We start from the raw sequence: 6,422 nt of genomic DNA on the forward strand, positions 1-6,422 counted from the left end.
GTGTATTCAGTCTCTTATTCTTTGTTCTCCATTTTATTTATTTACTTATTTATTTTCTATTTTTATTTTTTGAGATGGAATTTCACTCTTGTTGCCCAGGCTGGAGTTCAGTGGCACAATCTCAGCTCACTGCAACCTCTGCCTCCCGGGTTCAGATGATTCTCCTGCCTCAGCCTTCCAAGTACCTGGGATTACAGGTGTGAGCCACCATGCCAGGCTAATTTTTGTATTTTTAGTAGAGATGGGGTTTCTCCATGTTGGCCAGGGTGCAGGTCTCGAACTCATGACCTCAGGTGATCCAGCCACCTCAGCTTCCCAAAGTGCTGGGATTACAGGCCGGAGCCACCGCGCCCGGGCAGTTCCCCATTTTAAAGTTTAACTTCCTTGTTCTCTTTGCCTCTAGTTTTAGTAAACAACTTTCCCACGAGTTCTAATCAGTAGATCACATCTGCTCCTTCCCCTGGTCACCTGCTTTGACCTGAGTCACCCCTGGTCACCTGCTCCATCCTGACTCATCCTGGTCACCTGCTCTGACCTGAGTCACCTTTCCTTACCATCCTTCCTGCCAAACTGCTCACCCTGCCACTCTGGCTCATACCCCTGCTCCCTTTAAAATAGCCAGTCAGAATTAGCTTAGACTGTGTGGTCTAATAGGGGAACAGCACAGCAGTAGGGGCTACATGCGTCAGGGATAAGAACCTCTTCCTTTCTCCTGCTCAGGTGTGCTGTCACTATTGCTCCATCTGTGAGAAGCTCCCTTCTGCAGAAGTAAATTGCCTTGCTGAGAAAATTCTTTGAGTGCTAGTTCTTCTTTTTGGTATGGTGGAACGAGCATTTGCTTCCAGCAATCACTTGAATCCAGGAATTCAAGACCAGCCTGGGCTACATAATGAGACTCTCATTTCTACAAAAAGTTAAAAATTAGTAGGGCATGGTGGTGTTTGCCTGTGGTCCCAGCTACTTGAGAGGCTAAGGGTGGGAGGATTGCTTGGGCCTGGGAGGTTGAGGCTACAGTGAGCTGTGATCATGCCACACACTCCAGCCTGGGCAATGGAGCCAGATCCTGTCTCAAAATAAAATAAATGATTTTGGAGCCGGACACGGTGGCTCAAGCCTGTAATCCCAGCACTGTGGGAGGCCGAGGCAGGTGGATCACGAGGTCAAGAGATCGAGGCCATCCTGGTCAACATGGTGAAACCCCATCTCTACTAAAAATACAAAACATTAGCTGGGCATGGTGGCGCGTGCCTGTAATCCCAGCTACTCAGGAGGCTGGGGCAGGAGAATTGCCTGAACCCGGGAGGCGGAGGTTGCGGTGAGCTGAGATCGAGCCATTGCACTCCAGCCTGGGTAACAAGAGCGAAACTCCGTCTCAAAAAAAAAAAAAAATTAGCCAGGTGAGGTGTCATGCACCTGTAGTTCCAATTACTCACAGGCTGAGGCAGGAGGATCAGGTGACCCCAGAAGACCGAGGCTGCAGTGAGCTGTGGTAGCACCACTGTACTGCGGCCTGGGTGACGGAGCCAGACCCTATCTCAAAAATAAAATTAAAAGGCCAGGGTTGGTGGCTCATGCCTGTAATCCCAGCACTTTGGGAGGCCAAGGCAGATGGATCACGAGGTCAGAAGTTCGAGACCAGCCTGGCCAATACGGTGAAACCCTGTCTCTACTAATAATACAAAAAAATTAGCCAGGTATGGTGGCGCACACCTGCAGTCCCAGCTACTCGGGAGGCTCAGACAGGAGAATTGCTTTGAACCTGGGAGGTGGAGGTTGCAGTGAGCCAAGACCACGCCACTGCACTCCAGCCTGGGTGACAGAGTGAGACTATGTCTCAAAAATAAATACATACAATAAAATAAATGATTCAGGGTTTGAATGGTGGTGGATGCATATTGTGTAAAAACAGGAGGACGTGGAGGAGGCCGTGGGAGGGAAAGAGACTGCTGGGATCATTTCTCCTGCCTGCCAGCGCTTCCTCCCTCCGAACAAAGGCCACATTCCTCCCGCCACTCTCAAGGCCCTGCAGGAAGCAAACACGGGCCGCCTGCACCTCCAGACTGAAGCACACACAGGCCTGGAGGTGGTGGCACACCACCTGGGGACTGGGGAAAGGGCCAGGCAGACAGTGGAGGGAGACGTTTCAGGTGGCCGGAACGGCCTGGGCAGAGGTGTGGAGGTGGGACAAGGTGAGGTGTGTGGTGGACCAGAGAGACGCTGCCTCGAGTTGACCTTGGCACCCTCACTTCCACCTCACTGAGCTCACCCACCTACAGGCACTGCAGCGCCCATGCCTGTCCTGCGGGAGCAGCCATTGCACTGAGGCTCCGCCCCCTGCACCTCGGACCCGCCTCCCAGCTTCCGGAGCGATGTAGGCCCCGCCCTCTGCCCTGGCCCCGCCCCCTGGACATCAGACCCGCCTCCCGGGCAATCTCGCCCGGCACCCTGCACCCTGGCCCCGCCTCCCAGCCGCCTAGGCCATCCCGGCCCCGCCCAGACCCCGCCCCCAGCATAGGCCCCACCTCCCAGGCAATGTCGGCCCCGCCTCCCGCCCTGACCCCGCCCACTGCGCCTCAAGGCTCCACTTACCAGCATCCCAGGTAATGTCTGCCCCCCCCCCTGAACCTCAGCCCACCTCCCAGGCAATGTTGGCCCCGCCCCTGCACCTCGGCCCCGCCTCCAGGCTGCCAGAACGATGTTGGCCAGACCCCTTTCTGGACTCAGGGACCAGGGAGGGGTTAGGTTTCCATGAGGGCGCCCCTTCCCTTCCCACTTCCCTAGAGCTCCACCCCAGGGCTCTGCCCAGCACACCCCATCTATGTATTTTTTGAGACAGAGTCTTGCTCTGTTGCTCAGGCTGGAGTGCAGTGGCATGATCTCAACTCACTGCAACCTCCACCTCCTGGGTTCAAACGATGCTTCCATCTTAGCCTCCTGAGTAGTTGGGATTACAGGTGCCCACCCCCATGCTCAGCTAATTTTTGTATTTTTAGGAGAGACGGAGTTTCACCATGTTGGCCAGGCTGGACTGGAACTCCTGACCTCAGGTGACCCACCTGCCTCAGCCTCCCAAAGTGCTGGGGTGACAGGTGTGAATACCACATGCCGGCTTTGCTATTCCTCTTGTCCGTCTGTTCTCTCTTTCCCACTAAATTCTTCTGACTTTTTTTTTTTTTTTAAGATGGGGTTTCACCATGTTGGTTGGGTTGGTCTTGAACTCCCGACCTCAGGTGATCCGCCCGCCTTGGCCTCTGAAGTGCTGGGATTACATGTGTGTGCCACCACGCCCGGCCCCGTTTCTGTATTTTTGGAGGATTACAGGCGTGCGCCACCGCGCCCGGCCCCGTTTCTGTATTTTTGGAGGATTACAGGCGTGCGCCACCGCGCCCGGCCCCGTTTCTGTGTTTTTGGTGGATTACAGGCGTGCGCCACCGCGCCCGGCCCCGTTTCTGTGTTTTTGGTAGAGACGGGGTTTCGCCGTGTTGATCAGGCTGGTCTTGAACTCCCGACCTCAGGTGATCCGCCCGCCTTGGCCTCCGAAGTGCTGGGATTACAGGCGTGAGCCGCCGCGCCCGTTCTGTATTTCTGGTAGAGACGGCGTGTTGCCGAGTTAGCCAGCAGTGTCTGGATTTCCTGACCTCGGGATCCGCCGGCCTCGGCTCCCGGAAAGCCGGGGTGACAGGCGTGAGCCGCCGCGCCCGGCAACAAAATCGCTTTTACTAAAATCAAATGGGACTTGAAGGAAAGGGTCGCCGACTGAGGAAGCGGCACGGGCCCCTTGAAAGCAGGTCCCGAGTCGGCGCTACCACTCCTGACCCCGTTTACACGTGGGGAAACTGAGGCACGCGGCGGGCAGCAGAGGGCGGTGTGAGCGTGGGCTTAGAGGGTCCCTGGGCCTCCAGCATTAACCCCGGGGTGGGAGACCCCGAGCGGCTCTGAGCATCTCTCAAATTCTCAGGGGTCCCTGGTGCAGAGGCCCCCCCACAGCGCCTGGGCCGCCTGCTGCTGCTCTAGGCTGCAGGGGTCGTGCGTCTGCTGAGCACCTACTGCATACCCGAGCTGGCTGGGCGATGAGCGCCGACTGCATACTTGGGTTCCGGCTGGGCGATGAGCGCCGACTGCATACTTGGGTTCCGGCTGGGTGATGAGCGCCGACTGCATACTTGGGTTCCGGCTGGGTGATGAGCGCTAACTGAATAAACTGCTTCTGGCTGGGCGATGAGCGCCGACTGCATACTTGGGTTCTGGCTGGATGATGAGCACTGACTGCATACTTTGTTTCTGATTGAGTGATGAGCGCCTACTGCGTACTTCACTTCTGGCTGGGTGAGAAGTACTGACTATATACTTTGTTTCTGGCTGGGTGATGAGCGCCTACTGCGTACTTTGCTTCCAGCTGGGTAATGAGCGCCAAGTATATACTTTGTTTCTGGCTGGGTGATGAGCACCGACTGTGTACTTGGCTTCTGGTTGGATGATGAGCGCTGACTGCATACTTTGTTTCTGATTGAGTGATGAGCGCCTATTGCGTACTTCACTGCTGGCTGGGTGAGAAGCGCCGACTATATACTTGGTTTCTGGTTGGGTGATGAGCGCTGACTGTGTACTTGGCTTTTGGTTGGGTGATGAGTGCCGACTGTGTACCCCAGGAGGGCTGGACCACATTGTGGAGCTTCTGCTTTCATACCTGCAGCTGTTTGCTTCGTGATCCCCGGGCCTGGCTTTGCGTGGGCACTTGGCCTTTGTCTGTTGGGAGAGTGAGAGGCTTGGTGGCCTTCACAGGCCGTGTGAGCCCAGGAAGGCCCCCGGGCTTCCTGATGCCTCTGTTATTTTGCGTTTCAGGCAACAGTGACAGCAGCCCTGAGTCTGTGGGGAGGAGGGTGATGCACAAGGTCGGGGTGGAGAATCCCTGCTTATTCCTGTAATCGTTCCTGGCATCACAGTGGTAGGAGAGGCCCAGGACTGACCCATTTCTGAGGGTGTCGAGACAGCCTCAGACCCCAACCCACCCCTTCCTGACTCCCGCCTGGTCTCCTGAACCCGCTCTCAGGCCCACCCCCCAGGAGCCATTGGTGCTGTAACCTCGAATTTCACACCCCGAAACGGGCTGAGATGGAAAGAGGGGTGCTCAACGCGGGAAGGGTCCTGTAGGAAGGGGCTCCGAGTAGCCTTTGAGCCTTCATAACCCTGACCGCAGGCTCAGTCCAGCGTCTGGCACTGCGAGGAGTCGCATGCTGGGAGCCTCCAACCCCCTCCCTCCCGGCCTGCGCCCTGGCCCCGGGAGCCTTAGCTTTCTCAGGTAAGGGACACGGGGACCACCTGGGGTCTGAGGCAACCACCCAGCTCTGCCCTGTTCGGCATCAGCTCCTCCATCTGCATATATTCAGAATCAAAACTCACTCCCATGTGGGGCTGTGTCCTCTGTACCTGATAGTTGCTGAGGAAAAGAAGCTGATATGACCAAGAGTTAATCTCCTCAGCATATAAAGAGCACCAACAAGTCAATAACAAAAGCATTCAGGCTGGGTGCAGTGACTCATGCCTGTAATCCCAGCACTTTGGGAGGCCAAGGCAGGTGGATCACAAGGTCAGGAGATCGAGACCATCCTGGCTAACACAGTGAAACCCCATCTCTGCTAAAAATACGAAAAATTGGCTGGGTGTGGTGGCACGTGCCTATAGTCCCAGCAACTCGGAAGCCTGAGGCAGGAGAATTGCTTGAACCCGGGAGGCTGAGATTGCAGTGAGCCGAGATCGCTCCACTGCACTCCAGCCCGGCAACAAGAGCAAGACTGTGTCTCAAAAAAAAAAAAAAAAGTATTCAGTAAATGGATCATCAGGTTTGGAGGCTCACACCTGAAATCCCAGCACTTTGGGAGGCCAAGGTGAGAGATGCACTTAAGACAAGCCTAGGCAACATAGTAAGACTGAAACTATAAAAATAAATTTGAGCCAGGCGTGGTGGCTCACGCCTATAATCCCAGCACTTTGGGAAGCCAAGGTGGGCAGATCACCTGAGGTCAGGAGTTCGAGACCAGTCTGACCCACATGGAGAAACCCTGTCTCTAATAAAAATACAAAAAATGACCCAGGTATGGTGGCACATGCCTGTAATCCCTGCTACTGGGGAGGCTGAGGCAGGAGAATTGCTTGAACCTTGGGGGCAGAGGTTGTGGTGAGCTGAGATAGCACCATTTCATTCCAGCCTGGGCAACAAGAACAAAATTCCATCTCAAAAAAAAAAAAAAAAATTAGGCCGAGTACAGTGGCTCACACCTGTAATCCCTGCACTTTTGGAGGCCGAGGCGGGTGGATCACCTGAGGTCAGTTCAAGACCAGCCTGGCCAACATGGTGAAACCCTGTCTTTATTAAAAATACAAAAAGTTGGCCAGGCGTGGTGGCTTATGCCTGTCATCCCAGC

This window comes from Sapajus apella, unplaced genomic scaffold (genome assembly GCF_009761245.1).
Source record: "Sapajus apella isolate SASKATOON/1434 unplaced genomic scaffold, GSC_monkey_1.0 scaffold281, whole genome shotgun sequence".
Lineage (NCBI taxonomy): Eukaryota > Metazoa > Chordata > Mammalia > Primates > Cebidae > Sapajus > Sapajus apella.